The sequence below is a fragment of the Staurois parvus genome, unplaced genomic scaffold (genome assembly GCF_062004578.1).
Source record: "Staurois parvus isolate SC_StPar_1 unplaced genomic scaffold, SC_StPar_1.0 ptg000068l, whole genome shotgun sequence".
Taxonomy (NCBI): domain Eukaryota; kingdom Metazoa; phylum Chordata; class Amphibia; order Anura; family Ranidae; genus Staurois; species Staurois parvus.
The window spans coordinates 7,957,417-7,983,161 of NW_028317864.1; the positions used below are offsets into that span (position 1 = coordinate 7,957,417).

The 25,745-nt window shown below is 42.6% G+C and overlaps 1 long non-coding RNA gene across 1 annotated transcript in view; it reads left to right on the forward strand.

Annotated features, from left to right (window-relative positions):
• Window positions 1-25,745, forward strand: part of LOC149469525 (uncharacterized) — a 154,954-nt gene that overhangs the window by 111,739 nt on the left and 17,470 nt on the right. The window contains exon 2 of the long non-coding RNA XR_016311569.1: window positions 24,851-24,939. This is a non-coding gene — a long non-coding RNA (uncharacterized LOC149469525). The remainder of the gene's footprint in view (window positions 1-24,850; window positions 24,940-25,745) is intronic.

Consider the following 25,745-nt stretch of genomic DNA (forward strand, 5'->3'; position numbering starts at 1 on the left):
TTCCGAGTGGAGAAAACGAAATGTTTGTTTTTTTCTCCAGGTTTTGTAATTCCCAGATAAAGGTCTAGAGGCTTCGAAGAGATTTGGGTAGGAAGAAGCCTCTACCCCTGTGTCCAGGTCTTACCTGGCTGAGTCACTAAGCTTGATGTTTCTGCTGCCATCTGACCCAGGCCTCTGCAAGCCTGCTGAACTGACCATGCCTCTGCCTGCTGCCTGAAACCTGCACGTGGACAATGTTCCTGCCTGCTTCCAGCATGTCAGCCTGCTGCATCTAGTGTATGGGCCATGTACCTGCTTGCTGCCTTTACCAATCCTTTGTACTGACCATGTGAGACACCAGTCCCACTCATCCTCTGCCAATAATTGCACTACTAAAATCACAGGTGGATTGTTGTTTTCCAAAATGTTGTCATTTTATGGGTGTTTGTATTGTCCTGGTGCTCCAGGGCCTTCAAAAATTAGATAGGTAGCCAGAAAATTAGATGTGTAATTTATGCCCCTAGAGCACCTAAAGGTGCTTCTTGATTTTGGACCTCTCTGTGTGGCTAAGCTGTGAAAAAGTCTTACACATGTGGTATCGCCATACTCAGGAGAAGTAGCAGAATGTATTTTGGGGTATAATTCTTAGTATATCCATGCTGTTTTCTTTACACATTTTCCAAAAACTTGTGGCAAAAGAAAATACTTGTTCAAAAGACTCATTATGCCTCATATAATATATGTTGTGGTGTTTACTTTCCAAAATATGGTCATTTTGTGGGTAATTCCATTGTTCTGGTGCTCCAGGGCCTTAAATTACACATCTAATTTCCTGACTATCTATCACATTATTTATGTTCCTAGAACACCTAAAGGTGCTACTTGGGTGCTGGACCTCTGTATGTATCCAGGCCGTGGAAAGCTTTCACACATGTGGTATCTCCATACTGAGGAGGAGTAGTAGAATATATTTTGGGGTGTAAATCTTGGTATGTACATGCTATGTGTTAGAAATATTTTATAATTTGACAACTTTGTGTAAAAAAGAATACATTTTCATTTTCTTTCCACATGTACCAAAAACTTGTGGAAAAAAAATGACACGTTCAAAAGACTCATTATGCCTCACAGAAAATATATTGGGATGTTTGCTTTCCAAATTGCGGTCATTGTGTGGGTAATTCCATTGTCTTGGGCCCTCACAAATGTGATAGGTAATGAAGAAATTAGATGTGTAATTTATGCCCCTAGAATACATAAAAGCATAAAAGTGTTCCTTGGATGTTGGGCCTCTCTATGGGGCTAGACTGTGAAAAAGTCTCACACATGTTGTATCGCCATACTCAGGAGGAGTAGCAGAATGTATTTTGGGGTGTAATTGCATGTAAGCCTATGCCATGTGTGAGAAATAACTTGTTAATATTACAATTTTGTGAACAAATTTACTTTCTCCATTTTCAAATGGATTGTGAGAAAAAATTACAACTCCAAAAAGTTCACCATGCCTCTTACTAAATACCTTGGGCTGTTTACTCTCCAAAAAGGGGTAATTTGGGGGGTATTTGTACTGTCCTGACATTTTAGGGCCTCAGGAAATTAGGCAGTCAATACATCAGGATTGATCACTTTTCAATGATATGTAGCATAGCTTGTAGACTCTATACCTTTCACACAGACTAATATACACGGATTTGGGTTATTTTTACCAAAGAAATGTAGCAGAATAAATTTTGGCATACATTTCTGCAAAAAAATTACTTATTTGCAAAATTTTGTAATAGAAACAAAGAAACACTTGTCTTTTTTCTAAAATTTTTTCTTTTTTTTCGCTTATATTGTAAAAATAAAAAACCCAGTGGTGATTAAATCCACCAAAACAAAACTCTGTCTGTCTCAAAAAATTATAAAAATGTAATTTGGGTACAGTGTAGCATGACTGTGTAATTGTCATTCAAATTGTGAAAGCACGGAAAGCTGAAAATTGGTCTGGGCAGGAAGGTAAAAATGCTCAGTATTGAGGCGGTTAAATAACATGTCTGGGGGTGTCCTAATCCTGCCTGTGAAGGGGTGCATCTCTGTGAAGTACAGAAAATGCTGCCTCAGCAGTGACATTAACAATGGGAAACAAATTTAACTTTTTTTCAACTACTTCAAGTCCGGACACTTTTACCCCCTTCCTGTCCAGGAAAATTTTCAGCTTTCGGTGCGATCACACTTTGAATGACAATTGCGCGGTCATGCAACACTGTACCCATATGAAATTTTTAGCATTTTTTTGAGACAGATAAAACTTTATTTTGGTGGTATTTATTCACCACTGGGATTTTTATTTTTTTTGCTATATAAATGAAAAAGTCCAAAAATTTTGAAAAAAGTGTTTTTCTTATAATATTTTGCAAATAATCTTTCTTCATAAATCTTGGCCAAAATGTATTTGGTTATTTTTTTAGTAAAAAAAAATAACCCAAATTAGTTTATAACCAAAAATTATAATTTTTCTAAATTTAAAAAACATTTTTTTTTATATTATTATTTATGTTTTTGTTTTGATTTTTACATACTGTCACCCTAGTAGTACAGTGTCACCATAGTGATACTCTACTACTTGTGGGGGGTGATGAAGATTTTTTTTTTTTTTAAACTTACCCATAAAAGGGTGTAAAAGCAATCATTTCTCCTTCTCTCTGGCTGCATTCTTGCAGCCATTGAGAAATACTGTGAGAGCTGTGATTAGTCACAGCTTGGCTTGTCACATGGTACAAGGCTGTTGTGAATAGCCTTGTACCATGTTATCTCTGTGATCATTCACAGATTTCACTAGTAGTAAACAATGATGTCAGAAGTGACATCTTGCTTACTACTATTCATGTGATCACTGATTGGCCAATCAGTGATCACATGATCGGAACCTCACACAGAGGTCCCTTACACCGATCGGTGTTCCGCAAATGTCCCAGGAAGCGCGCACAGCTTGAAAATGCAGGCGCCATTTATGAACGGCAACCCACTCCTGCACTGCTCCCGTCCGGCCATTTATGTACATGGCCTGGACGGGAAGCGGTTAAATAAACTTCCACAAGGGTCTGTCATGTATTTTGAGGGACATTTGAATTTTTTTGTTTTGTTTGTAACATTTTTTTCTTTGTAACTGCATTTTACAGCAAGAGTAAAAAAATAAAAAAATTGGAGCAACCTGCAGCTCCCCCCCTGAACCATATGATGCCACATGCCCTCAACAAGGGGGAAGGCTACCTTGCTGCAACCCCATGTTGATGAGAAAAAGAGCTGGTTTGTGGGGGTCTGCGGATGGGGACTTTTCGGAATCTGAAATCCTCCTTTGGGGTGGGGTGCAGCACAAGGAATAAATACACCACTGTCCGAATGTCCAAACATCCAAAGTTTAGTCCTAACTTAGGTTCAGGCCAAACCGTTGCCTCATCTGTACTGTGGTCGCACAATATTGCTGTGCAGACCACAGGTCCTAGCATCTAAAAGTGTTTTACTCCCAGATAGTATTTTACCAAATAGAGATTGGTAATCCCTCCCCTCCTGCACTATCTACCTGCCATTCCTTCCCTTACTGTCATTTCCACAGATACTACACCTAATACAACACAAGCAAGTGTGACTGAGTGCAAATGCTTTGAGGTCACATGCATTTTTGGACTATGTATTGTCCAACCTGCAATGGAAAAATAGATGAAATTTGATTTCATGCTATGGCCAGCCAGAGCCAAAACCGTCACATCACTAACAAATTCTCTCTTATCCTCACTTGATTATCACTGATACAGTAGGTAAAATAAGTATAGAACATGTCACCATTTTTCTCAATTAATATATTTCTAAAGGTGCTATTGACATGAAATTTTTACGTCGGTAACAACCAATGCAATCTATACATACAAAGAAACCAAAACAAATAAGTTCAGAAATTAGGTTATGTGTCATAAAATGGAATGACACAGGGAAAAAGTATTGAACACATGAAGAAAGGGAGGTGCAAAAAGGCATGGAAAGCCAAGACACCAGCTGAAATCCATCCATAATTAAAAAGCAATCCTGCCCCTTGTCATTACAAATTAATATCAGCTGGTGCAGTCTCAACTGGTGGCCTATAAAAGGTGTCCCATTACCAAGGTGTCACATCTCATGATGAGTAAAAGCAAAGAGCTCTCTCAAGACCTTTGCAACCTTATTGTTGCAAAACATACTGATGGCATTGGTTACAGAAGGATTCAATGGGGTCATAATCCAGAAAAAACATCATTTCACCATAAACCGGCCATGACCAGGTGCTCCCCGCAAGATTTCTGACAGAGGAGTGAAAATAATTATTAGAAGAGTTGTCCAAGAGCCAAAGACCACTTGTGGAGAGCTTCAGAAAGACCTGGAATTAGCAGGTACAATTGTTTCAAAGAAAACAATAGGTAATGCACTCAACCGTCATGGCCTATATGCACACTCACCACGCAAGACTCCATTGCTGAAGAAAAAGCATGTTGTTCATTCAAAGTTTGCTGCACTACATTTAGACAAGCCTGTGAAATACTGGGAAAATATAGTCTGGTCAGATGAGACAAAAATGGAACTGTTTGGATGCCATAATACACACCATGTTTGGAGGTCAAATGGCACTGCACATCACCCCAAAAACACCATACCAACAATGAATCATGGAGGTAGGAACATCATAGTGTGGGGCTGTTTTTCAGCATACTGTACTGGCAAACTTCATATCCCTGAAAGAAGGATGAATGGAAAAATGTACCAAGACATTCTTGATAAAAGTTTGCTGCCATCTACCAGGATGATGAAGAAGAAACGAGAGTGGACATCTCAGCAAGACAATGATCGCAAACACAAAGCCGAGGAAACTCTCAATTGGTTTCAAAGAAAGAAAATAAAGCTGCTAGAATGACCCAGCCAATTACCTGACTTGAATCCAATAGAAAATCTATGGAAAGAACTAAGAACTAAAGATCAGAGTTCATAGAAGAGGCCCACGGAACCTTCAAGATTTGAATACTATTGAAGAATGGGCAAAAATAACACCTGAGCAATGCATGCGATTAGTTTCTCCATACAGGAGGTGTCTTGAAGCTCTCCTTACCAACAAAGGATTTTGTACTAAGTATTACCGTATTTGCCGGCGTATAAGACGACTTTTCAACCCCTGAAAATCTTCTGAAAAGTCGGGGGTCGTTTTACACGCCGGTATACGGCGAGCCGGTGTGTCAGGGCGGCACTTTTTCCAGGGGCGGTGTCCTCCAAGGGACACTAAGTACAGGGGTGGGCAGAGGGGCTGCTGTACCTTACCTGGCTCCGGTCCCGGTCCCACAATGATCCGGTCCAGGAAGCGCGGCTGCTCCTTCTTTCAGTTCGGCCGCTCGATGGTCGCGTGGCCGCTCTGCTTTGCCTCCTCACCGGTGATTGGGCGCCAGCGCACACAGGCGACCAATCACCGGCGAGGAGGCGCGAAAATCAAGCTGCCGAACTGAAAGAAGGAGCAGCCGCTCCTCTCCCCCACTGACACTAACGATGGGGCACTATTCCTCCTCCACACTGACACCAATGATGGGGCACTATTCCTCCTCCACACTGACACCAATGATGGGGCACTATTCCTCCTCCACACTGACACCAATGATGGGGCACTATTCCTCCCCCACTGACACCAATGATGGGGCACTATTCCTCCCCCACTGACACCAATGATGGGGCACTATTCCTCCCCCACTGACACCAATGATGGGGCACTTTTTTCCCCACTGATACCAATAATGGGGCACTATTCTCCCCACTGACACCAATGATGGGGCACTATTCCTCCCCCACTGACACCAACGATGGGGCACTATTCCTCCTCCCCACTGACACCAACGATGGGGCATGATTCCTCCCACTGATACAAATGATGAGGCACTATTCCTCCCACTGACACCAATGATGGGGCACTATTCCTCCCACTGACACTAATGATGGGACACTATTCCTCACACATTGACACTACTGATGGGGCACCATTAGTGTCAGTGGGAGGAGTAGTGCCTCATCATTGGTATCAGTGGGAGGAATCATGCCCCATCATTGGTGTCAGTGGGAGGAATAGCACCCCATCATTGGAATACCATACTGAAATACCATACCATATTGAAATCAAATCTGATGTTTTTTCATTTTTATTTGGTGTGCGTTGGAAGAGGGGTAGTCTTATACGGCGAGTATAGCTCAAACCCTATAATTTAACAGGAAAAGTAGGGGGTCGTCTTATACGCCCAGTCGTCTTATACGCCGGCAAATCCGGTAAATAAATTTCAGTGGGAGTGTTCAATACGTTTTCCCTGTGTCATTCCATTTCATTACACATAAGTTCATTTCTTAATTTATATGTTTTGGTTCCTCTGTATGTATGGATTGCATTGGTTGTTACTGACATGTGGTGAAAATTTCATATCAATAGCACTTTTAGAAATAAATTTACCAGGAAATATGGTGACGTGTTCAATTCTTATTTTACCCGCTGTAACTCACACCTACAGAGCTTCTCTCATGGTGCTCAATTTTTCTGGAACATCTGTCAATATGTCATTAGACATAAATTCATAAAAACATAAAAATTCCACCCAGCATTTCAGAAGAGTGTATAGCCTAAATCCACACAAGTCCCCATACATATTATTTTCCTCTTCTATTATAACTATTGTTGCTAAAAAAAATGGGTAGAACTGCTGGATCTCCATATTCCATATCTTATTAGACATTGTTAAAAGCAAAGAATGTGCTTTAAGTCTAGGTGGATATCAACCAAAGCCCGATCGCTCCAAGTAGCAGAAAAAGTAGGTCACACCCAAACTTCTGCCCCTTAATAGTATTTATTACGCTTGGATAGCATGGCCGGATTTAAGGGGGGTGCTGGAGTGCACTGTGCCCCCCAAATTTCAGCTGCGCCCCCCGCCCCAGACAACCCATGGACTTTGTCCAACAATAGAAGCTGTCTGCAGCAGCTCACACAACCCAGACAGTACACTCTCCTCCTGGCCCTGTACACAGCCTCCTCCCGCTCCTTTTCTTCTGTCTGCCCCACATTCCAATTCCCAGCCAGTACTGTGCCTAAGAAAATGTGTGGGCGGGAAATTTGAAGCACTGCAGCAACTACTTGGTGGCTTCAAGACTGATTCCTCTGTCTGAGCCTGCAGAGACCAACCTGGGTGAGCTGAGCTCTGCACTACAGCTGAACTCTCTCCATCTCCCTCCCTTCTCTCCTCCTTCCCTCCCTTCTCTCCCCCCCCCACCTTCCCCTCCCTCTCTTCCTCCCCACCTTCTCTTCCCCTCTATTTCCCCACCTTCTCCCCCTCTATCTCCCTCCCTTCTCTCCCCCTCCCTTCTCTCTCCTCTATCTCCCCCCTTTCTCTCCTACATCTGCCTCCCTCCCTTCTTTCCCCCCCTCCATCTCCCTCCCTTCTCTCCCCCCCGCCTATCTCCCCACCTCCGACTCTCTATCTCTCCACCTTCTCTCCCCCTCCCCTCTATCTCCCCACCTTCTCTCCCCCTCCTTCTCACCCCCTCTATTTCCCTACCCTTTCCCTCCCCCTCTATCTCCGCATCTCCCCCCATCTATCTACCCACCTTCTCTCCCCCTCCCCTCTGTCTCCCCACTTTCTCCCTCCCTTCTCTCCCCCCCCTTTCTCCTCCATCTGTCTCCCCACCTTCTGTCCCCCTCTATCTACCTCCCTTCTCTCCCCCTCTATCTCCCCACTCCCCCCCCTATCTCCCTCCCTTCTCTCCCCCACCTTCCTTTCCCCCTCTATCTCCCCACCTTGTCTCCCTCTTCTCTTCCCCTCTATCTCCCTCCTTCTCTCCGCCTCTATCTCCCCATCTTCTCAACCCTCTATCTCCCTCCCTTCTCTCACTCTCCCCTCAATCTCCCCACCTTCTCTCCCCCTATCTCATAACTCCCCTCTAAATCCCTCCCTTCTCTCCCCCCTTCTCACCCCCTCTATTTCCCTCTCTTCTCTCCCCCGCCTTCCCCTCCACCTCTATCTCCCCACCTTCTCTCCCCTCTATCCCCCCTCTTCTCTCCCATTCTATCTTCCCCCCCTTATCTCCCCCTCAATCTCCCTCCCTTCTCTCCCCCTCCCCTCTATCTCTCTCCCTCTGTCTCCCCACCTTCTCCCCCCCTCTATCTTCCCATCTTCTCCCCCCCATCTCCCCATTCTATATTCCTTCCTTCTCTCCCCCCTCTATACTTGCCTCTTCCACAGAGCCTGAGGAAACATTTTTTATGGTAATGCACTAGGCCTGTGCGCCCTCTCTTTGTTCTTTCCTCATTCACAACTTTAGTATTATTGGAAATGGCTGCCAATCTGACGGCTGGATAAACTGATGGAGTTATTACTCACAAGTTTGTGATGCTTCTGTTTAACCCTTTCCTGCCCAGCCCCAGCATCCCTTTAGGGGATTGTTCACATGAGCTTTGGTCTCTGAAGAGCGATCTGCATTCAGATCACTCTTCAGAGAGCAGTTGGCAGGCAGTGAGATGTATAATCTCCTCACCACCTGCTTTAACCCCTAGAACCCCACACTAGCACAACACAATCTGTTGTGGGGTTCTTGCAGAGCAGCCTCATTAACTTGAATGGGTCACATTCATAAAGCACTGTGCCCACAGAAAGCAAGAGTATAGAATTTCTTCCACAGTCACAAAACATCACAGTGACAGTATGTGTACACCTCAACCCTGTGTTACCAATCATCCATAAATTTACAGTTTGTATAAAACAGACTCTTTTCTCCTATCCGCAAATGTTCATAGACAGGAGAAAAGTGCCCGTAAACTATTCTTTTGTCATGAGCTCTGACTGCCAGACTCTGATGTGAGGGGGAACTTCACCAGACTCTGATTTAAGGGGGCACTCTGCTGGATTCTGATGTAAGGGGGGACTGTGTTGGACTCTCATGTAAGGGGGAACTCTGCTAGACTCAGCTAACTGTAATATAAGGTGGTTTCACTCTGGGGACACTGATGTAAGGGAGGAGACTGATGTGAATATGGCTCTCAACACACTCCATATGTTGTTTTGTTTTCTACTTTTTCTGACCCCTGTACTCTGTACATTATGCAAAGATATACATATACCTTATCAAGGTGTTCATTTTCACAACAGTTGCTGGTTTTAATGGCGTTCCTCTTTAACCACTTCAATACAGGGCACTTTTACCCCCTTTCTGCCAGACCAATTTTCAGCGTTCAGCGCTCTCACACTTTGGATGATAATTACTTTATTTTGGTGGTATTTAATTAGCACTGGGTTTTTTATTTTTTGTGCTGTAAATGAAAAAAGACTGAAAAATTTGAAATCAAAACACATTTTTCTGATCCCCAATTAACCCCATCAAAAGCCTATTCGGTATTGATCGATAGGAGTATTGCTTTACTCTCTTAGCTCTTCGTACAAGAATCAAAGATCTCAAACCATTATCCCTACCTTCTCTTCCCGGGATAAAACCCACCTGATCTAGATGTACCCATTCTGGCATCAAGTCCTTCAGTCTCGTTGCCAGCACCTTAGCATATTATAGTTTAGTGTCTATGTTTAATAATGATATAGGCCTATAACTGGCACACTGTGAGCCATCCTTCCCTTCTTTAAAAATAATCGTTATATGAGCTTGCAGTGACTCTTCCCTCATTTCCAACTTCTCCCCCAATGCGTTCATATACCTACACATTTTAGGGACAAGAAGATCTCAAAATTTTTTAAAGTATCCCACTGTGTATCCATCCGGCCCTGGGCTTTTACCTCCCACCGTGTTCTTTAGGGCTACGTTAATTTCTTCCGGGGTAATAGGTCTCGCAAGGGTCTCTAGTTTTTCTTGCGCTAAATGTGGCAACTCCATCTCACTTAAATATTTCTGCCTGATTCTTTTCTTTTCCTCTTCCCTTTCCATTTGATCACTACTGCTCACATCATAAAGTTCACTATAATATTTTTTAAACTTATTAGCAATACCAGAGGTAGAATGCAATATTTCTCCTTTCCCATCTCTAATTTTTCTATAAAATGTTTGGATTTCTTGCTCTTTAACTTTCTTGTTAAGTATTTTCCAGGTCCATTCCCTCACTGGTATCTTTCCTTTAAGACCCTATTAAATATCCTCCTCGACTCTTGTTCCATTAGATCATTTAACTCATCTCTTTTAAGTATTACCTTCTGATATACATCTGTTCCTCTCTTTTTTTTATGTAGCTGTTCCAACTTATAACGCTCTTCCGTCACCATCTTTATTTTTGTTTTCTCATTCCTTCTATTTTTCTGTTCCTATTGAAATCAGTATTCCCCTAATGTAAGCTTTATTTGTGTCCTAGACTGTGGACACTGAGACCTCATTAGTCTCATTGAGCTAAAAAAATTGATCAATTTCCCACCTTACCTTTTCTCTACTTCGGTATCCTGTATAAGCATTTAATTTAATCTCCATAAAGTTGTTTTATCTTGGCCTCCTCCTACTCGTAATCTCATCATGATGGGAGCATGATCAGAAATGGACATGACCTCTACATTGGAACTAACCAATGACTCCAACTATCTATGCTCTATCATTATATAATCCAGTCCTGAATACAAACCATGAACACGAGACAAAAAGGTATAATCTCTTTCTCTTGGATGTTTCACTCTTCACATATCCACCAGTTGATATTTATATAATAACCGGTTCAATAATTTCAACTTCCTACCCCCTTCTCTCTGTGTACATGATGACACATCCAGCTGAGGGTCCAAACACAGATTAAAATCTCCAGCCACGACCAGACTTCCCTTTTTAAATTCAGATAGTTTCCTAAACACCCCTTCTAAAAATATCACTGGGTTTTTGTTCGTGCAGTATATATTAGCTAGAGCAGTGGTCGGCAAGCCGCGGCTCGCGTGTGCTTTAATGCGGCTCTTGTGTGCCGGGCACCCGCTCCCCTCCCTCCTCTCGGGCAGCAGGGACTCTGCAGTGTGATCCAAAAAAAAAACAGCCAGGGCAGCGCGCTCAAATGCAATGATTGGCCAGTCTCGCTGCCACTCACATCCTGATAGCCAGTGATTGGCTGTCAGGATGTGTGTAGGCGGGGCAGCGTGACGAACGTGAGAGGAGCTAGGCTCCTCTCACAGTCCGCCCTGAAGACCGGAACGGCGCGGGAACACGGCGAGAGGAACGCGCGGAGCAAAGGTAAGTGAATTGACACAGGGGGGACTTGGCTTACTACTTGCTACTTACTTACTACTACTATATGAGGGATGAATTAATATGGGGGATGAATTACTATAGGGGGGATGAATTACTATGGGGGATGAATTACTATATGGGGGATGAATTACTATAGGGGGGATGAATTACTATATGGGGGATTAATTACTATATGGGGGATGAATTACTATATGGGGGATGAATTACTATGGGGGATGAATTACTATATGGGGGATGAATTACTATGGGGGATGAATTACTATATGGGGATGAATTACTATATGGGGGATGAATTACTATGGGGGATGAATTACTATATGGGGAATGAATTACTATATGGGGGATGAATTACTATAGGGGGGATGAATTACTATATGGGGGATTAATTACTATATGGGGGATTAATTACTATATGGGGGATTAATTACTATGGGGGATGAATTACTATGGGGGATGAATTACTATGGGGGATGAATTACTATATGGGGGATGATTTACTATGGAGGATGAATTACTATAAAAACTTATTGAAACTAAAAACAGTGTACTATCCTGTGTATTTTCAGTTTTAAAAATGTGGCTCTCAAAATAAATTTCAATCGTGGTTTTGGCGAGATTTGTCTCAGTTGAAAAAAAAGGTTGCCCACCACTGAGCTAGAGTATATTCCAATCCTTGTAACTTTCCCCTAAGAAATAGAAACCGGGGGACATGGGAACCGTGACACGGCCGGGCAGGGCCAGAGGAGAGTGAGAGGAGGAAAAAAAAAACCAAAAAAAACCTTCAACTCTCTTTCCGGGCCCCCCCCCCAATACCGTGTCCTCCTATTTCCGCTTCCTAGGTACCTGCTGCCACCTTCCCGGGCAATGCCCTCCCCTCTCCATAGCCCCCTCTGACCATCCTTCATTGTCCATTCTCTGTAAAACTAATTTCTCACAAAAGTCAGTAAATTCTTCTGGGAATCTCAGCCTCACCGATCTTCCATCTTTCCACCCGATTAGACATGCTGGAAAGCCCCAACTGTATCGAGCTTTTTTCTCTTTCATATGGTTCAGCAATGGTTTCAAGGATCTCCTCCTCGCCAACATCTCTGGGGAAATGTCCGCAAAAATACGTAGGGTTGTTTCTGCATATTTTATTTCAATGCGATCCCACAACCCTTTCCATACTCGTTCCCTATCTCCTAAGTTATGGAACCAAATAAACATATCTCTGGGGCTTTCTACCGATATTCCTTTTGGTCGCCTGACCCTATGCACTCTCTCAATGTTCAATTTATCTGTCACTGGTTTTCCCATGACTGGATTGCAAATTCTCTTCATCTTCTCCTGTAAATCCTCGTCTTGTCCTATTTCTTCTGGTAGTCCTCTAATCCTTAAGTTGTTCCTTCTGTTGCGGTTCTCCTGATCTACTTTGACTGGTTGCCTACCAGCCACAGTGTATACACTGCGGCAGGGCGGCACCGTTGTGCAGAATCACGTTTTAAAACGTCATTCTGCAAAACAAATAGGGGTGCGCTGCCCGAGGCGCGCGACAGCCCTACCCGCGCTGCCGATTGCAGCCGCGGGTGTCAATCACGGGTCCCGGACGGTCATTACCCACTGGGTCCCGGCAATTGCCGGCAAACAGTGACAAAGAGCACAGCTCCATTGTTTTCAATGCAGCTCTGCTCCCTGCACACACTGTTCCTGAGAGCAGAGTTTAGCACTCTGGATCAGTGTGTTCCTGTGAAGTAAACACCCCCACCCCCTAGTAAAACACTCCCCTTCCTCCCCAGTGCCATTATTACAGTGTCAGTGTTTTTTTTTTTGCACTGATCACTGTATTGGTGTCACTGGAGATATCTGTGACCTCAAGTCAGTTCCCCCCCAGTGTCAGAATGTCTGCTGCAGTCCTGCCATAAGTCGCTGATCGCCGCCATTATTAGTATAAAAAAATTCAAAATCCAGTATCTATACCGCCATTTGTAAACGCTATAACTGTCACGTAAACCAATTAATTTACACGTATTGGGATTTTTTTTAGCAAAGACATGTTGCAGAATATATTTTGGCCAAAATTTATGACAAAATTTGATTTTTACATTTTTTACTGGACATGTTTTATAGCAAAAAGTCCAAAATTTTGTTTTTTTTTCTCAAACTTTCAGCCTTTTTTTTTACAGCGCAAAAAATAAAAAACACACAGACGATCAAATACCACCGAAAGAAAGCTCAGTTTGTGGGAAAAAAAGGACGTAAATTTAACTTGGGTGCAGTGTTGCAAGACAGCGCAATTGTCAGTTACAGTAACGCAGCGACGTAACACAATCCGCTTCTGTAACCGCCCTATAGCAGAAATACTGTTACAGGGCAGCATGGGTGCACAAAATCACATATATATATATGTATGTGATTCACGCTCCCACGGTGTTCACGCCCCTCCCAGATATCGTCAGATTGCCCGTCAGTACACCAGTCATCCTATTTAACCTCTTGATTGCCAGGAGCACACTCATGCACAATAAACCTCCATTGCTAGTATAGTGTCTGAACGGATCAATATCTTTGATCAGATCAGCACTATACCAGTGTTCACATTAGTATAGTGTCCCCAAAAACGCAGCGTTAGAGGAATCAGCCCCGGCATCTGCAAACACCTGCGTTTAGCCCCTACGCTTACCCCCCCCTTCTCCCCCAGCAAGTGCAGTGTCAGTAGGTCACTGTCACTTGATACATTACACACAAAACCGCAAAATCAGGCCTGATCTCTGTTAGCACTTGTCAGTAAATTGTGATGACTCTCATATGCAGCAAAGTGCCAGTACTAGTACCACACTACCTGTTGGTGAACTGGCGAGTACTAGTGGCCTAGTACATCCTGGTCTTTCACATATCTCTTATATTGTAAGCTCCCAGGACCAGGCCCTCCTAACACTCTTGTATTGAACTGTATTGTTTTGTATTGTCTCCTGTTATATTGTAGGGCTGAGCAAACTGTCAGCGCCATAAATCCTGTATAATAATAATAATAATACCAGCACTGCAGTATGACTTGGCGACATGGTGAGTCCCATAAGTGCAGTACAAGCTGGTGCGGTGGTGAGCAAAAGTATTGTCCCGCAACCACCAAGAATTCACACACAGGTCTGTAGAGCCCCTAGTATCCTTCGAGATGTGCTTGCAATCCCGATTGACAGAGCACAAATTCTGCAGCACCCGTACTTCCCCCATTCACTGCCCAACCCGGAATTCAGGTGGAAATAGCAAATTTAACTCCTCCCCTTGATTTTTTTTATCTGTTTTTCACGGAATATCTGTATGCGTTGATTGTGGATCAAAGCAATTTATAGGCGCAACAATTTATCGCTGCCAACCCAAATTCAAACCTTGCCAGACCAGTCGCATGGAAACTCATTACAGTTTCCAAATTTAAATTTTTTTGGGGGCCTAACCCTCAACATGGGCATTACTAAAAGAAATTAATTGCGGTTGTATTGGTCCACAGACCAGATTCATCATATGCCCGTGTTCTCTGCTGCCATGGCCAGGCATAGATATGAGAGTATAATGTGTTTTATGCATTTCAACGACAATACACTCTGTCGTCCTCGGGGTGACCCTGAATTTGACCGGCTCCACAAAATTCAGCCCCTCGTAAATCACCTTAACCAAAAATTTGCAGATGTCTATACTGGCCGCCTTGCATTCAAACAATTTCTCCCCAGCAAGCGTGCCAGATATGGGGTCAAGATGTAGAAGACCTGTGAGAGGACAACAGGCTATACTTATAAGTTTCGGATTTATGAGGGAAAAGATAGTCAAGTGGAGCCCGACGGATGCCCAGACTACATGGGGAGCAGTGGCAAGATAGTTTGGGACTTGGTGTCATCCTTTTTCCATATGGGGTACCAATTATACGTGGACAATTTTTATTCAAGTGTGCCACTATTTAAACATTTGTTCAATCTTGGAACTGGCGCTGTGTGCCCACCATTAGAAGTGGGTGGATGCAGAGTGGTATATTCTAATGGTGGGCATACTACACACTTTTTCTGGCAGAGATTTCTTCTCTTTTTTTCATTCAGCACACAGGCTGCATACAAAAAAAAAAAAGAACATAGCATATATAACCAGCAAGGATCAGCAATGTACTGGTACATCACTGGACTTTGAATGGTTATACCAGGATGATGCCTACAGCTGCAGACATCATCCTTCTATCATTTTTTTCAGCTGGCAATTGGCTTTCATGTAAAAGCAATCCTGGTGGCTAATTAGCTGCAGGATTGTTTTTACAAGCAGCGGGATATGATGTCCCCCCTCTCCCGCTGCCTTCCACGGCCTTCTCGGGCAGTCCCGTGCCATCGGGGGAACCTGAGAATGCAGACGGTGTTTCTGCCAGCTGACCATAGAGCTGATTGGCGACCAGAGTGGTGCCAATCATCTCTATAGTCTAAGAATTTGGAAGCTACATGCATTTCATCACTTCAGTTTCGCAGGATATAAACAGAGCCATTTGTAAATTGGGAAAGTATCTGATCACACCAATCTTGGTTTGATTAGATAATGTAAGGGCAGAGGAGATATCCAGAGTCTGATAGACCCCATATTTCTCAAAAAAGAATATATGACAATGCTCATTGAAGTTATAGGGGATATTTGCATTCCCTGTGATGGCATTAAAAGTGATAAAAAAAAAAATGAAAGGTACAGTGTAAAAATAATAAAAAAAAATCAAAATAACTTAAAACAAAAGCGTGCACACCTGTGTGCACAAGCATTGACCCTGTGCCGCTATGTAAACAGCGGTTGCATCATGCATGTGAGGTATCGCTGTGAACATCAGATCAAGGGCAGTAATTCTAATACTAGACCCCCTCTGTAAATCTAAAATGGTAGCTTTTAAAGGCTATTAAAGCGCTGCCTATGGATATTAAAAATGTATGCAGTTTGTCGTCATTGCACGAGGCATGTGCAGTTTTAAAGCATGCCATGTTTGGTATCTATTTACTCGACATACCATTATCTTTTATATTTTCCCAAATAATTGGCCAATATATTGTGTTTTTGTGCATTAAAAGTAAAAAAAGTGTATTTTTTTTAATTAACTTTGCTTTTGAAAAATCGCTGCGTGAGTACTATGTGCCATAAAAATATGTAGTACCCACCATTTTATTCACTAGGGTGTCTGCTTTAAAAAAATATATAATGTTTGGGGGTTTAAACTAATTTCCTAGCAAAAAATACAGATTTTTTTCATGTGAACAAAAAGTGTAAGAAAAGGCTTGATCTTCAGGTGGTTAGAAGAGTGAATGATGTGCGGCATAAACTTCCAATGCTGGGCATAAAATGCCCCCACCCCCCAAAATGAACCCTTTTTGGAAAGTAGACAGCCCAAACTATTTGCTGAGAGGCATGTTGAATCAATAGAAGAATTTATTTTTTTACCACAAGTTTTTGGAAAATGACAAAAAAAATATTTATTTTTTTTTACACAAAATTGTCAATTAAATGATTTACTGCTCACACATGCCATGGGTATATGTGGAATTACTCCCCAAAATACATTCTGCTACTTCTCCCGAGTATGGGGGTACCACATGTGAGAGACGTTTTGGCAGTCTAGCCAAGTACAGGACCCCAAAATCCAATAAGCACCTTCAGGCTTCTAAAGGGCTTTATTTCCTCAGTACACTTCCAGACTACATATCAAAGTTTCGGAGGCCCTGAAATGCCAGGATAGCACCTACCCCCTACCCTCCCCCAAATTACCCCTTTTTGGAAAGTAGGCACCCCAAGGAATTTGATAAGAAGCATGGTAAGTATTTTGCAGATCTCATTCGTTGCCACAGGTTTTTGAAAAATGAAGAAAAAAAACAAACATTTTTTCTATTCTTTTTTTATATTTCAAAACCTTGTGAGAAAAAATGAGATCTGTAAAATACTCACCATGCCTCTTTTTAAATTCCTTGGGGTGTCTACTTTCCAGAAAGGGGTCATTTGGGGGGGTTTGGTGCTATCCTGGCATGTCAGGGCCTTCGAAACTGTGATAGGTAGTGAGGAAGTGTAATGAGGAAGTTACACACCTTCAGGCTTTCAAAGTGGTCATTGGATTTCAGGCTCCTGTATGTGGCTGTGCTCCCAAAAAGTCTCACACATGTGGTATCCCCATACTCGGTAGAAGTAGCAGAATGTATTTTGGAGTGTAATTCCACATATACCCATGGCTTGTGTGAGAAATAAATCATTTAAATAACAACTTTGTGTAAAAAAAAAGAAACGTTTTTGTCATTTTCCAGATACTTGTGGAAAAAAAATAAATCTTCCATGCACTCAATATGCCTCTCAGCAGATAGCTTAGGGTGTCTACTTTCGAAAAGGGGTCATTTGAGGGTGTTTTTACTATCCTGGTATTTTAGCACCTCAAGAAATGTGATGGGCAGTCAGAAAGTAAAAGCTGTGTAAATTCCATTATCTATACCATAGTTTGTAGACGCTATAACTTTCACACAAAGCAATAAATATACACTTACTGGGATTATTTAACCAAAAACATGTAACAGAATACATTTTGGTCTAAATTTATGATGAAATTTTAGTTTTTTGGATATTTGTTATGACCGAAATGAGAAAATATTGTTTTTTTCAAAAAATGTTTTCTTTCTTCAAAGTTTTTCTGTTTATAGCGCCACAAATAAAAAGTGCACAGGTGATCAAATACCACCGAAAAAAAATCTCAATTTGTGTGAAAAAAGGACATAAATTTAATTTATGTACCATATTGCATGACCGCACAATTGTCCGTTAAACTAGTGCAGCGCTTAAGGCATAAAAAATGGCGTAAATTGCAGTATCTATACCATAGTTTGTAGACGCTATAACTTTCACACAAAGCAATCAATATACACTTATTGGGATTTTTTTTTACCAAAAACATGTAGCAGAATACATTTTGGCCTAAATTTATAACTAACTTTGAGTTTACTATATATTTTTTATAGCTGAAAGTAAAAAATATTGTTTTTATTCAAAATTTTTGGTCTTTTTTTGTTTATAGCGTGAAAAATAAAAAGCGCAAAGGTGATCAAATACCACCGAAAGAAAGCTCTATTTGTGTGAAAAAAAGGACGTAAATTTAGTTTGGGTGCAGCATTGCATGACCGCGCAATTATCAGTTGAATTAGTGCAGCACCGAGTAGCAAAAAGAGGCCTGGTCAGGAAGGAGGGTAAATCCTCAGGAAGGCAAGTGGTTAAATAATAACTCTTTGTTCTTTCAGCATCTCCTCCACCTGCAATTCCAACTTATTAATTTTTTGTGCATATCCCTCCACTTTTCCCTCTATTTCCTCAACTCGGGCCAAAATCTGTCCCAAATCGGTGCAAAGTGTCCCGATCTCCTTTTTCATGGACATCTCTAGTTTCGCAAACATATCTGCCAGTTCATTTCTTAAAAGTAATTGTGACGTTAGTCCTTGCTGTTCCATATTTCCTAGTTCTCCTGCATTTTCCCTATATAACCTTTCTTTACCCTGGTTCTCTTCCAGCATTCCAAATGACAGTTTAGATTGATCTCCGTCAGATTTTTTTTGATCCTTCATAATGATTCTCTCAGGCTTTTGACTCAGGGCTTTTTTCCTGTGAAGGCAAATACTTTCTTATAGTGCTAGTATTTGCACTTCATTGGGTGGATTTGGTCCCCCCTCTTTAGTCAATCTGCTCTTCATTTCTTCTAGAACTTTACAGTTCATTTTCCTCTTGATCTAAATATCAGGAACACTGCACCCAACACAGCCCTCTTTTCCTTTCGCTATTAGTCCAAGGCAGTCTCTTTATTCTTTGAAGTGATCAGTGCTAAATAATAAACAATACTTGATGATTGGCCCCTCTGGTCCCCAAAACCACCGACCCCCCCAGTCTTGTTCTTCTCTTTCCACACAGCAATCACTCTATATACTAATATACTGTAAAAAAGTGACAGTTCTTAGGAATGTTTTTAAACCGCAAATTGCGGCAACTCACCATCCACTTGCATGCTGAGTGTGTGCTGCTGTTCCGGCCTTTCTTGGTCCACAGTGTTTGCTGCACTTCACCCGCTGGAGGGTCCCCCTCGAGTCAGGGGTCTTGGGGCCACTGATGTTGTCTCCCGAGGTGGGACTTGGAGAAAATATTGTGGGTGATGCAGGGGAACTGTAGAGCGCTCTCCATATGTGAGCCTCTGACTCGGGTTCCTTCTGCTGCTTTCTTCCCCTCTACTTCCGGGTTCTAGGGCCCCCATTGCTCAGGCAGACTTCAGGCACCTTCGACTCCCTCTGTCCTCCAGAGGTCCTCACCTCTTCTCCGGCCTCCCACACTCGATCTCTGCCAGTCCCCCACTGGCCTCACGGGACCCAGGGGACCAGCTGAGGACACCGCTCAAACACCTCTGCCACACCGGCTCCCAGCAAAGCGCCCACAAGTGGACATTCGACCCCCGGACACACTCCACACCAGGACCCAGGTAGGCACCCTTCAAACTAGGGCACATAAATCATGGAAACAGATGGGCGTCTGGAGCTCCTCAGCCGTGCCGCTCAAGGAGCCATGTTTCGGCTCTCTACAGGCATTCTGGAGGGATAAATTACACATCTCATTTCCTGACTACCTATGACAATTTTGAAGGCCCTGGAGCACCAGGACAATGGAATTATCCACAAAATGACCCCATTTTGGAAAGCAAACACCCCACTGTATATTCTACAAGGCATAATACAGTTGCAAGAAAAAGTATGTGAACCCATTGGGATTACGTGGAGTTTTGCATGAATTGGGCATAAAATGTGCTCTGAACGTCATCTAAGTCACAACAATAGAAGAACACAGTCTGCTGAACATAATACTACACAAACATTAGATGTTGCCATGGTTTAATTGCACATAACATGTAAACATTCACAGTGCAGGGAGGAAAAAATATGTAAGGCCTTAGCTTAATGACTTCTCCCAGAGCAAATTGGAGCCAGGAGTGAGCCAACCTTGACTCCAATCAGTGTGATGATATTGGATGTGTTGCTGACAGCTGTCCTGCCCTTAAAAAACACACACCTGTTTTGGGTTTACTGGTTTCAAGAAGCACTGTCTGATGTCAACCATGCCTCGCAGAAAAGAGCTCTCAGAAGACCTACGATCAAGAATTGTTGACTTGCATGAAGCTGGAAAGGGTTACAAAAGTATCTCCAAAAGCCTTGATGTTCATGTGTCCACGGTAAGACAGACTGTCTACAAATGGAGAAAGTTTAGCACTGTTGCTACTCTCCCCAGGCTTTGTCATCCTGTAAAAATGACTGCAAGAGCACAGCGCAGAATGCTGCATGAGGTAAAAAAGAATCCAAGAGTGTCAGCTAAAGACCTACAGAAATCTCTGGCACATGCTAACATTTTTGTTGACACATCTACAATAAGGAAAACATTCAACAAGAATGGAGTACATGGGAGGACACCACGGAGGAAGCCATTGCTGTCCAAAAAGAATATTGCAGCACGTTTGAAGTTTGCAAAAGAGCACCTGGATGTTCCACAGCACTACTGGCAAAATATACTGTGGACAGATGAAAGCAAGATTGAGTTGTTTGGGAAGAACACACAACACTATGTGTGGAGAAAAAAAGGCACAGCACACCAACATCAAAACCTCATCCCCACTGTAAAACATGGCGGAGGGAGCATCATGGTTTGGGGCTGCTTTGCTGCCTCAGGGCCTGGACGGATTGTTGTCATTGATGGGAAAATGAATTCCAGAGTTTATCAAGACATTTTGCAGGAAAACGTACGACCATCTGTCCGCCAACTGAAGCTCCGCAGAGGATGGATGATGCAACAGGACAATGACCCAAAGCATACAAGTAATTCAACAAAACAATGGCTGCAACAGCACAGAATACGCCTTCTGGAGTGGCCCAGTCAGAGTCCTGACCTCAACCCGATTTAAATGTTGAGGCATGACCTTAAGAGAGCGATTCACACCAGACATCCCAAGAATATTGCTACACTGAAACAGTTTTGTGAAGAGGAGTGGTCCAAAATTACTCCAGAATGTTGTGCAGGTCTGATCTGCAACTACAGGAAACATTTGGTTGAGGTTATTGCTGCCAAAGGAGGGTCATCCAGTTATTAAGTCCAAAGGTTCACATACTTTTTCCTCCCTGCACTGTGAATGTTTACATGTTATGTGCAATTAAACCATGCCAACATCTAATGTTTGTGTAGTATTATGTTCAGCAGACTGTGTTCTTCTATTGTTGCGACTTAGATGACGTTCAGAGCACATTTTATGCCCAATTCATGTAAAACTCCACGTAATCCCAAGGGGTTCACATACTTTTTCTTGCAACTGTAAGTCTTTTGAACATGTCATTTTTTTCCACAGGTTTTCAGAAAATGTGGAAAGAAAATGAAAATGTATTTTGTTTTACACAAAGTTGTCTATTAATAAGATATTTCTAACACATAGCATGTACATACCAATAATTACACCGCAAAATACATTCTGCTGCTCCTACTGAGTATGAGGATACCACATGTGTAAGACTTTTCCACAGCCTGGCCAGATACAGAGGCCCAACATCCAAGTAGCACCTACAGGCATTCTAGAGGCATAAATTACAAATCTAATTTTCTGACTATCTATCATATCTGGCTCATACTCAGAATTTGAGTCTGACAAAGAGAGTGTTCCGCTACTCTCGTCCGTCATACTCAGTATCTGCAAAGCCTCCTCACTGGTGTATAATTTTTTAGACATTTTGATGTTCACTGGCACAGATGTTTATCATTGGTACAATGTGACAGATGTGGATCACTGATGCAGATGTGAATTTTACACTAGTACACCGTGACGATGTGGATCACTGGTACAGATGTGGATGACCACTGGTACACTGTCACAGATGTGGATCACTGATACTATGTGACAGATGTGGATCACAGGTACTGACAGATGTGGATCACGGGTACTGACAGATGTGGATCACTGGCACTGTGACAGATGTGGATCACAGGCACTGTGACAGATGTGGATCATTGGTTCTGTTACAGATGTGGATCACTGGCACAGATGTGGATGACCACTGGTACACTGTGACAGATGTGGATCACTGATACTATGTGACAGATGTGGATCACAGGTATTGACAGATGTGGATCACGGGTACTGACAGATGTGGATCACTGGCACTGTGACAGATGTGGATCACAGGCACTGTGACAGATGTGGATCATTGGTTCTGTTACAGATGTGGATCACGGGTATGGTGACAGATGTGGACCACGGGTACGGTGACAGATGTGGATCACGGGTACGGTGACAGATGTGGATCACTGGCACTGTGACAGATGTGGAAAACAGATGTGGATCCTGGGTATGGTGACAGATGTGGATCACAGGTACGGTGACAGATGTGGATCACAGATGTGGATCACTGTTACTGTGACAGATTTGGATCTCTGGTACTATGACAGGGTGATTTTAACTCACAGATCGGCTCTGCTTCTCCTGACTAGCGGGCTCTGTGTGAGGAAAGGCAGAGCCATTCAACTGAATGGCAGCTTTCTTGACATCACATGATGGCTGTGATTGGAGACAGCCATCATGTGATCAGAAGGGCCAATCAGAGAGCCCTTTTGTCAAGCGGTGTTGCACTGTGTCCAAGGGACACAGGCACACCGAAAGCGCGCAGCTGTGTGGCCACATTCTGAAGGACGTTCCTGAATGTCCACTCAGAATGGCGAAGCTTCGCCATTCTGAATGGACATTCAGGAACGTCCTTCAGAACGTAGCTGCACGCTCTCGGTGTGCCTGTGTTCCTTGGACACAGAGAAATGCTGCTCGGCAGGAGATCTCTCTGATTGGCCCTTCTGATCACATGACGGTTAAGGTAGGCTGAGTAAGGCAGCCCATACATTAGTCATTTTTTTGTTCAACAATGTATTGGGAAAAAAAAAATCACTTGATTCTCTAATCCACAAATTTAATGTGGATGGGGAATCACTCACTGAGGTAATGTGTTCTGACAGTGAAGAGACTTCAATGCCACCAGAATACACTGATCAGTGCTGCCAGGTATAGCTGCTAATCATGCAGACATTTTCCTAGAGGCTGATTGTACAGATCCAAGTATGGCTGACTAGGGCAAAAATATTCTTGATGTGTGCATAAAAACATATGAAATGGAAACAATTTAAAAAAATGTTCCTTTGTCCTGAGGTTTATTTGTGTCTGTGTGACTGTCGGTTGTGGCACAGTATTTAGTATTTTAAGGGTACGAGAACTGTGTTATAAGTGTGCATTGTATACAGCGGGTACAGATTCTGTTCATTCCCCCTTTAAGACCCTCCCACTGGCCAGCCACAGAACTTTTTTCCCTGTTCTTTCCCAGGGTGCCCCACATCTTTCATAATCCCAGTCTTGCTCACAATTTGTCGACCTGTTTTGACTTTTTAATTGTAAAGCCAGTCCGATTACGTGCTATGAGTATTGTTAATATTGTCAGTGTTTACATATTGTTTATACTGTTCACATGCTAAGTTCACCTTTAAAAACATATTATATGTCCTGTGCACTACTGACTCCTGTACACTCCCCTGCTGACTGACCGTCCTCTGTCCTGCTGACCTCCTGGAAACTAGCCTACAAACTGCTTACCCCTGCAATACACTACCATACTGACCCCTGTCCAGGGGCGGACTGAGAACTCATGGGGCCCCTGTGTCCTTGCCCAAACTCAAAAAAGCCTATGAAAAAGGTACCATGGGCATCTCATGGGGCCCCCTACTGACCCCGGGCCCTCGGGCAGTGCCCAAGTTTCCAAATGGTCAGTCCGCCCCTGCCCGTCCTCCACCCTGCTGAGCGCCCAACTTCTGCCCTGCTGACCCCCTGTACACTGCCCTACAAACTGCTGATCCCTGCCCTTTGCTTTGCTGATTCCTGTCCTCTGCCCTGCTGATCCCCAGTACGCTCCGCTACTGATTCCTGTTTTTGTGTACTGCCCTGCTGACCTCCTATCCTTTGCCCCTCTGACATTTTTTACTGCACCCCCTATATCAGACAGGCTAGATCCGGCCGTGTTGGCTAATGTATATTGTTTGAGTATAATAAATACTTAAAGAAGCTGATGCTGTAGTGTAACCTCCTTTCCCCTGCATTCTCATATCTGTATATGTTGTAATGTCATTGTTATAGACTATGAATATCCTTCTCCCTGTGAACTACACTGAAGAATGTGTTGACACCATGGAATCTTTACACTGTTTTGATAAAATAAAAATAATACCATTTCTGCCATTTTGTTTTTTTTATAAGATCTATCAATAAAAAGAAAAGATTATTCTTAATTCCTTTTGATTTGAATTTTATTCTGGAACTGTAAAGTGCCATATACCATAGCTGTTAGAGAAAACAAGATATATGCAACCTAAAATCATTTCAGAGTACTTTCTTTCTTTGTATTTGTACAGATGAAACAAATGTGGCTTCATATTTTACTTTCGCTGAAGCTTAATCCACTGCTCATTGTATTTTCCTCTTTCACATGCTTTCTGCTCAAGTTCCTGGTTGATCCAGAGGGACACAGGTTGGAATCTGTCAATGCAGTCAGCTATGCTAACCAATAGCTGTCCTTAGCTCCCCCCAGGACCTTCGGTTGCTATGGAAACTCCAACCAATCAGAAACCTCAAACACAACAGGGCACGGATGGAACACTGATGCACAGGTAGATCGTGCTTAAAGCTCTTCTCCTCCTAACAGCTTATTACAAGTGTTTCAGTAAAAACTTGCTAACTTCTGGGATGCAATTTCAATAACAATTACATTTATGTGCAATTTAACAAATGCATTTATACTGCAATGCAACTGTACTCTAAACCAATATCTGAAATAAAGGTATCTGTGTTTCATTTTACAGTAGGAAATACAGTTTTTCTTTTCAAAAGAATGTTAACAAAAAGAAGCTCTCCACAGAAAATTGCATTTAGACTGGCATTGTATCAATAGCTAAACATAATTTCAGAAGAGCAGCATCATGCTCTGTGTAAAATGTTGATTGCTACTGGGGTACCCCTGCCTGGAACAGCCAGGTACATATGAAACAATATTAAAAAAAGAATCTGTATGTGGCCATTCTGTCTTCTCAGACTGTCACAGCTAAACAGTTGCTTGTCAAAAAAGCTAAATGCACAAAACATCAAAAAGCATCAAAACTTACATGAAAATTTTCAGTTTCCAAAAGGTTTGTAGAGCACCACTGCGAGGCTAATTTCAGCTTTCACCTAGTGAAGTTTAACTACAGGTCTTAAGCAACTGTCTTGAGAAATATATATATATATATATATATATTGAAGAAAATAAGTATCAACAAAAAATTCAACAAAAAAATTCAAAAGAAATGTATTTCTAACAAATTATACACTGATTTGCATGTTCATGAGGCAGATCCTCTCCAAGCCATTAAGGTTTGGTGCAGGGGCGGACTGACCATTTGAAATTCGGGCACTGCCCGGGGTCAGTAGGGGGCCCCAT